This window comes from Triturus cristatus, chromosome 5_2, assembly GCF_964204655.1.
Source record: "Triturus cristatus chromosome 5_2, aTriCri1.1, whole genome shotgun sequence".
Lineage (NCBI taxonomy): Eukaryota > Metazoa > Chordata > Amphibia > Caudata > Salamandridae > Triturus > Triturus cristatus.
The window spans coordinates 1,114,122,492-1,114,131,501 of NC_140588.1; the positions used below are offsets into that span (position 1 = coordinate 1,114,122,492).

Here is a 9,010-nt window from a genome sequence, read left to right on the forward strand (position 1 = left end):
ATCTAGGTTTGAATTTCAAGAGGGCATCATTGCAATGTGTCCATCCTTTGTTACACTTACAATAAACAGTATAGTGTTCAGATGTTGTAGTAGGACCATCATGGAAAATAATAGCCACTGTTGTAAAAGTTCTTCCTGAAATAGAAATGTGACTTCCTTTAAAATTTGTACTTTTTGTTTCTAATTTTCTTCCATTTGGTCTACAACTTTTTATAAATTTTCTGAAAGGTGCTAATTTAACGTCTGGGATTGTCAAGCATAGGAATTGTTCTGTTTGTATTTCAGTGGTAGAAGTATATGAAAACATTTCACACTTATGGTCCCATCTGTATCTTAGTCCTAATAAATTGTGTCTTCCTTTGTCTTCTGATACTCTAAGCAGGAACATTACAAATTATAGTGCATGTTGTTGTGTGTTTAGAGTAAATGTCAATGAATGGTACACATATCTAAAAGATGTTGAATGCCACAAGTAGTAACTATTTTTGTTCTGTCACTAACCAACTGCTGCACAACATGATGTAGTCCATAATATAATCTTTTTTCACGATGTTCCATGATTTCATGATGAAGATGTAGATGAAACACAGCATTCAGAATCACATTAGCATAACAGTTGATACCTGAACCTTATTCCAACTGATATCTTATAAAGTCATCAACACTTCCTACTTTTATCTTTATGCCTTCAACTTTTTTTTCATTTTTTTTCTTTTTTTTAAACCTCAGTTGAATGTTTTACATATCTTTGTTTTGAACACACTGCAAGTTTCTCATATATGGGATATTGACATAAATGAGGAGCTTAAAGTCTTCTTTAACAATTGTACTCTCCTACACAATTTGCATCAGCACTAAACTTTTTGTCATCAAAATCTATCAAATACAAACCAGACAATGTTCTTACTCGAGATAATGCAACATATGCCATTCTCTCTTTGAACACTGTACTTCCAATATTTACAAAAGCTCTATCTATACTTGAGATTTAAGAACAGTTACTGCATATGTTAGAGACAGAGGAAACTGTTGTTTGTGAACATATAGTCTTTGACAAGCAAAAAACGTACAACACAACACTCAATCTGTCTTACCTTATTAACCTGATACAATTTTATGATCACAATTTCTATTCCATCCCTAGTTTGGAAATTTACAAAATCAACAACTTTTTCCCATTGATCCATTTACTAATCCTTCTTCTACATTCAAATTGTGCCACAAAATGACTCAAAAGTTTTTACATACATGTAAAGTCTTTTCTAATCCTGCAGTTTTAGATACAGACATTTTTAAAGACTCCCATTTAGCCTGTAGTTTCTCATTAAGAACAATAGTTCCTCCCTGGTGTTTAATGTTATCAATAACTTTAATTTCCACAATTTCTTTTGTTTTTCCAGTTTGAGAACATGTTGATTAAATGTAGAACACTCTTGCAATGTAGGCATTAGACAAACTACAGAATGGTTTCCACAAGCATATTGCACATCTCTTCAGCTGCTGTTTTTAAAGTTGTAAACAAGTTCCTTAGTAGGTGACTTTCTAAACCTTGTTTACCATGTTCTGTCAAGACACCAATTCTTATGTCTTTAAGAATATGTTCATAATGTTTATCACCTGCTTGGTGAATATTCTTAGCAAGTTCTTTATATTCAAAGTTTAACCAAATATTTATATTTCCTATACTTCTAAAAGATGTCCTTGTCTAATCAAGGAGAAGTGTTTTAAAAACAGTTTGTCCTTTAACAGGAGTAAGTTGTAGTAGGTATCTAAACACAATTAAATGTTTCTTCAAAACAGAACATCATAATCTGTTTTTAAAATCTGTTGCATTCTCAAGTGTACAAAGGCAAGCAATACGTCTGAGACCATGCTCACTTCATCAATAATAAAGAGTTGTATTTTCTTCAGAACTCTGACACTCCATAACATGCTTCTCCAGATAGCTGCTGATATTCCAATGTATTATCATGTTTAACAGCTAGCATAAGTAATTGATGTAAAGTAAAAAGATGTAATGGTGTGTCCTGCTAATTCAGTTGGAACTATTACGACACAAGATACATGAAATTCTGTAGTTTTGTGTAGATAACTAGTCAAAAGTTTAATTAAGAAAAGATTTCCTGTTCCAGCTTGACTGCTGATGTACATTAGAAAAGGTTTCAATTATGAACATTGTAGATATATTTCTTTTTGGTCAATATTTAGTTGTTTCTCTAACTGTCCCAACTGAACAATCTCCTTGTGTGCTTGTTGCATTGCAGTTTCTACCTGCCTCGTTCATTTCTATTGCTGCTTCATGTTCAAGAATTGATTCCCCCAGTGGATCTTGACTCAGAGGACCAGAACTTTGACTATCTAGAGAACTGTCTCTAGCTGTTTTAGCTGCAATAGTACTTTCTTGTTCAATCTCATCATTTAACATTTGTGCAGTGAATGCTCTCTTTAGTTGCATTAATACAATCTTCATAGCAGTTAAAATCTCTAAGTAATTCTGTTTCACTACGCCAAGGCTTAAACAGTTGCAGGAGTGCTAAATAGAAACGAAACATTCTCTCTTATCTGCACTATCACAACTCAGTTTTCTGTGATGAATAAGATTCCCTTTGGCATGATTCACTAGCCATCCATTACATCAAATTACTGCATATCTTTCTTCTTTTATATTCTCTCTAACATTCTTTCTAAATGTATAGGGCAGAAGTATTTCATACAAATAGTAAAATACCTGTGTTCATTGCTCTCTAAATGTGTTTTACAACCAGGTGTATGTATTCCTTTCTGCTCATAAAGTGCACATGTTTACAGAGTTAAATAGAATGGGATATTGGTTAATACATCTGTCAACATGGTATAAACATCAGTTTTCTCTACTACTTTCATTAGACACTCAGGAAGCACACATTTTACTATGCACAACCTATTTCAATATTCATTTCAGTGCAATAAAACAAAGTACACTACTCATTTGTACATATTTTAAAATATTTCAAACACCACATTTCTCTAATGCTCTGCAAGCTTTATAAATAATGCATTACAAGTTATATAATATAATTAAAAAACACAGAAGCACTCCTACGCAATACATAAAACACCTTCCAAATTTGTAACTCACCTCTGAAATACTATTGCAGAATATAAATATGACAGAAACTCCTAAAAGATCATTATTCCAATATTATAAATGTGGTGCACCACTCTCAACAAGGTAAAAATAGGGGTGAAAAAAGAACTCTGCTCTGCCCCAGAGCAGAGTTAGCCAGCCAACCCCGCCCCCTGGCCCGGTCCCTGCTTCTGAACCCAGCAAGGTCGGGTGAGCCTGCCCTGGCCCCGATCGACCACCGTCCACAGTTCATGGACCCTTGGTTAGCTTGCAGGACCAGGGGGCTCCTGCACTCCAGGGCCTGCTGGATGGAGCTCAAGCCCCAGATCCGGTCCCAGCTTCTGAACCCTAGCCAGGCTGGGGAGAGCCACCCTGGGCCCCAATAGACCCCCATCCCCAGCACCCAGGCCCTCAGCTGCCTTGCTGTATGAGGAGGCTCATGCACCCTGGGACCCACCGGAAGGGACACAAGCCCCAGGCCCGGTCCCAGCTTCCTAACCTTAGCCAGGCCAGGGAGATACTCCCAGGGCTCTAGTGGACCTCGTCACCAGCGCACAGGGCCTTGTCTGGCTTGCAGGATGGGTGGCTCCTACATTCCAGGGCCCGATGGATGGAGCTCAAGCCCCAGGCCCCTCCCAGCTTCCAAACCCTAGCCAGGTTGGGTGGAGCCTCCCTGGGCCCCAATGAACACCTGTCCCCAGTGCCTGGACCCTCAGCTGGCTTGCGGGGTGGGGGGATCCTGCACCCCGGGGTCCACCAGATGGAGCTCAAACCCCGTGCCTGGTCACGGCTTCCAAACCCTAGCCAGGCCGGGGAGAGCCACCCCGGGCCCCGGTGGACCCCTGTCCCTTTCTCGCCAAGGTAAAACTAGCGGTGCGCAGAGAACTCCGCTCCGCCAGCGGAGCAGAGTTAACCAGCCACCCCCACCCCCTGGCATGGTCCCTGCATCTGAACTCAGCCAGGTCAGTGAGCCTGCCCTGGCCCCAATGGACCCCCATCCCCAGCACCCGGACTCTCAGATTGCTTGCAGGACCAGGGGCTCTGGCACCCTGGGGCCTGTTGGATGGACGGAGCTCAAGCCCGGGCCCCGGTGCCAGCTTCTGACCCTAGCCAGGCTGTGGAGAGCCTCCTCGGGCCCCAGTGGACCCCCATCCACAGTGCCCGGATGCTTGGCTGGCTTGCAGGACAGGGGCTCCCACATCCTATGGCCCACCCGATGGAGCTCAAGCCCCTCACAGGGTCCCAGTTTCAGAACCCTAGAAAGGCCAAAGAGAGCCTTCCTGGGCTCTGGTGGTCCCCAGTCCCCACACCCGGACCCTTGGCTGGCTTGCAGGATGGGGGCTTCCGCACCCCGAGGCCCGCCGGACGGATCTCAAGCCCTGGGCCCGTCCACGCTTCTGAACCCTAGCCAGGCCAGGGAGAAACGTTCTGGGCCCCGATGAACCCCCGTCCCCAGGGCCCTGACCCTCGGCTGGCTTGCAGGATCGGGGAACCCGCACGCAAGGACCTGCCAGACAGTGCTCAAGCCCCAGGCCCGTACCAGCTTTCAAACCCTAGCCAGGCCGGGGAGAGCCTACCTGGGCCCCGATGAACCCCTTTCTCCAGTGCCCTGACCCTCGGCTGGCTTGCAGGGCAGGGGGCTCCCACACCCTGGGGCTCGCCAGACAGAGCTCAAGCCCCAGTCCCAGCTTCCAAACCCTAGCCAGGTCGGGGAGAGCCTCCCCGGGGCCCAATCGACCCCCTGTCCCCAGGGCCCGGACTCTCGGCTGGAACCAAAGAAAGTTAAGCACAGGCCATGTCCTCTCTCTGCCGGCCTGCCCGGGGAGCCAATTTTTCTCAACTATTAAGCCCTCACATAGTGGTGGCTTACAGAACCCAGGGAAAGGACAAAAGTCGGAGCTAGCCTGGCTGGCCAGCAGGCCAGCCATCTGGTCACCCTGCCCGCAGGCCATCTGGTTACCCGGCCTGCAGGGATATGTGGTTTCCTTGCCTGCAGGGCCACCTGGTCACCCAGCCCGCAGGGCCATCTGGTCATCAGGCCCTCAGGGCCATCCGGTCACCTAGCCCGCAGGGTCATCTGGCCAGGTGCTCCGATGCTGCTGCTCAGGATGCTCCTTCCTCTGGGCTGCTCACCTCCCTGTTTGGCTTGTTTGGGAGCAGGCTGGTCCACGCTATCTGGTCACCCTGCTGACCTGCAAGGGATGGTGGCCCCCATCCCTACACTCCAGTGGCACAGGGACGGGACGGAGAGGCCGTGCCGGAGGTCACATGGTGGAGGCAGCTTCCCGCAGGCCCACATCGCCCCCTCCGCATCCCTCCCACCATCCCAGCTGCAGAGGGTCCCACCCCTGGGCTTGCTGGAGGATGGAATCTGCAGGCACCCATGCATGGAAAGACAAAAGCTTGGTTCAGAGGATGACTTTCAATAGATCGCAGCGAGGTAGCTGCTCTGCTACTTATAAAACCCTGACCCAGAATCAGGTCATCTACAAATGATTTAGCACCGGGTGCCCCACAAACTTGTGATGTACTAAGGGCGATGGAGGTGGTCCCCAAGCGAGCAGCTCTATGCACTGGCCCCCCGAGAGAGGCCAGCTATCCCAGGCCAACCGAGGCTCCACGGCACTGCAGTATCGTTATGGTTTAGGAGGATTCTGACTTAGAGGCATTCAGTCATAATCCCACAGATGGTAGCTTCACCCACAATGGGTTTCCCGGCGCGAAGGGATAGACTCAAGAAGAAAAACAGACCTCTAGAAACAGCACCATGAAACAACTAGATCGACATGCAAATCACTGGAGCAGGAACTATTACAACACATCATCAGGAGGGTAAAACTAACCTGTCTCACCACGATCTAAACCCAGCTCACATTTTCTATTAGAGGGTGAACAATCCAACACTTGGTGAATTCTGCTTCACAATGATAGGAAGAACCGTCATCGAAAGATCAAAACGCAACGTTGATATGAACGCTTGGTCTCCACAATTCAATTATCCCTGCGGCAATTTTTCTGACACCTCCTGCTTGAAACCCAAAAAGTCAGAAGGATCGTGAGGCCCCGCTTTCACAATCTGTATTCATGCTGAAAACTGAGCTTTTGCCCTTCTGCTCCGTGGGAGGTTTCTGTCCTCCCAGAGCTTGCCTTAGGACACCTGTGTTATCATTTGACAGTTGTACTGCCCCAGTCAATCTCCCCACCTGCCACTGTCCCCTTAGCGGGTTGCGCCCAGAGGGGCCCGGGTGCTTTTAAGCAGGAAGCGATAGCCCCACGAGGCTCGCCCTCTCGCCTCACTGGGTAAGTGAAAAAAAATAAGAGCAGTGGTATTTCACCAGCAGCCTGAGTGCCTCCCACTTATCCTACACCTCTCATGTCTCTTTACAGTGCCAGACTAGAGTCAAGCTCAACGGGTACCTCTTTCCCCGCTGATTCTGCCAAGCAAGTTCCCTTAGCTGTGGTTTCGTTACATAGTAGGTAGGGACAGTGGGAATCTTGTTTATCCATTCATGCACATCACTAATTAGATGACGAGGCATTTGGCTATTTCTGTACCACCTCGCGGTGGCTCATTCTGGGTTATTATGCTGACCATCAGTATAAAATCAGTTTTGCTTCCAACAATACAACATTTGTTCGCTCCAGACTACAGCCACACTGAGCGCTGTCCTCACTGGAACTGGGATCACGAATAGGCCAGAGATAGTACACCCTGCAGGACTATTCCAACAATTTAAAATTTTCTACAAACAGTCCTGAGAAATTAAAGTATGATTAACAGGACATCAATAATCAATGTGTGGTATGTGGTGATTATGTGTATGTAATTATTTGAGACCTGTTCATCATTCAAGCCATTTCAATAAAATTCACATCTATACTAAATCTTGTGTCAACTATGAACTATTATGTAACTGTATAACCACATTTAAATATTGATGATTCAACAGTTTAAAACAATATGTTTTATAAGGGTGACATGTGTGCTGCAAGAAAGTGTACATCTCAGCATAATATATTGCATGCCATATTGTGGTATTCCGCTTCTTTGTCACATTCTGAGCAATACGTATTAAGATAGAAGCCTTTCTGCTTGTTGGAGACGTGTTTTCTCAACTCTTTAAAAGTTCCCAATATGTCTCCACACAAGTCACATTTATACTTTTCGTTTGGGTATTTCCAATATGTGACTATTTTGTGTAGTCACTTTTCTTTGTTATTAATTCTTTGCTGACCTCATACAAACTTGGTTGTAACAATGTAATTCTTGGCTGAGGATGCCACTAACTTGATGGTTTTGCTGAGGTCTACTGTTGTGTCTTCTTCTGCTACGGAGGGTGAACTAGGGCCTATATCATGATCTGAATTATTGTTGCTTGTTGCATTGTTTGAAGCGGGTGCTGGTTTGTCAAATTCGGTGAGTAGGTTAATGATTTCTGGAAAAGACAGAACCTCCTTACGCCATCTTAACGGGGTTTTTAATCTCCAGGAACTACCCCATCTGGAATTGTGTTTGTTTGCTTCGCCATTTCTCACTATCATATTCGCCGCCATGATAGAACCTTGTTTGACCTGTCTCTATAGAGTGCTCTAAGCAGAGTCTAGCACTATAGAGGCAGTTACCAGCAGGACCACTGGGAGGTAAAGGCCACTACAACTGAGAATAGGTTAGGAGAGTCATAGTTACTCTCACTTAAGAGAGTCATTTTTACTCCCGCCGTTTACCCGCGCTTCATTGAATTTCCTCACTTTGACATTCAGAGCACTGGGCAGAAATCACATTACGTCAACACCCGCCTTGGGCCTTCCCAATGCTTTTTTTTTATTAAACAGTCAGATTCCCCTGGTCCGCACCAGTTCTAAGTCAGCTGCTAGGCTCCAGCCGATGCAGAACGCCAGCCCCGTGCCCCCGGGGAGGGGGCATGGAAGAGAGTTGACCTACACCTGGGGCGATCCACAGGAATGGCCCAGCTCACGTCCAGAGTCGCTGCTTCACCGAAGGGAGGCTCCTCACCCAGCCGCAATGCTTGCCCAGCCACACTTCATGCCCCAGCCCTACCGACCCAGCCCTTAGAGCCAATCCTTATCCCGAAGTTACAGATCTGACTTGCCGACTTCCCTTACCTACATTGTTCCAACATGCCAGAGGCTGTTCACCTTGGAGACCTGGTGCAGATATGGGTGCAGCCCGGTGTGAGATTTATACCAAATCCCCCAGATTTTGAAGGACCAGCCAGTGCTTACTGGACACTGCCACTCCATGTTAGGGAATCTGAACCCGACTCACATGCAGTACTTTCACACAGACCTGCTGTTTTTTTTGCATTCTGTTCTTTCCAAGGTTCAAGCTAATCTAAAACCATTCAATAAGAACTGTTGGGCTTCAAAACCCGAAATTACTTATCGGTGAGACACAGGGTTAAATACAGCCTGATATTCTAGTTGAGTAAGTGTGTCTTTAACGGATGCTTTTGTGTCATGTTTAATAGAAATTGGTTATTGAGGCTGCAGTTGAGGTGGATATCATATTGGAATAGCATGTTGTGGAGAATCCTTAACCCAACCATCTTGCGAAAATGATGGGAGGATCACATCCTCACCAAAAGGACAAGCAAGAACAAAAGCAGGAGGGCAATCGACATCCGCCCAAAAAATGTCATTAGAAGTCAAATTGTCCTAAAAAGAAGCATTAATAGTGCATTTATTATCACCTTTATTCTGAATGTCCAAATGATAAAGTTGATCAGGCTGCGCTACGTGGGTATCAGTTGTTTCAATTGTTACAAAGATGTCTGGCATACTACGGTGACTTCCGCCACCCTGTTGAGGAGAGTCACTGCCCAAGAGAAGGGTTCCAACCGTCTGTGGCATATTTCACAGTTAAGGAAGCAACTTTCTTGTTTT

At 45.7% G+C, this 9,010-nt stretch overlaps 1 pseudogene; it reads right to left on the reverse strand.

Annotated features, from left to right (window-relative positions):
- Positions 1-5,503: 5,503 nt before the first annotated feature.
- LOC146829829 (28S ribosomal RNA) lies at positions 5,504-8,243 on the reverse strand (annotated as a pseudogene).
- Positions 8,244-9,010: the final 767 nt, after the last annotated feature.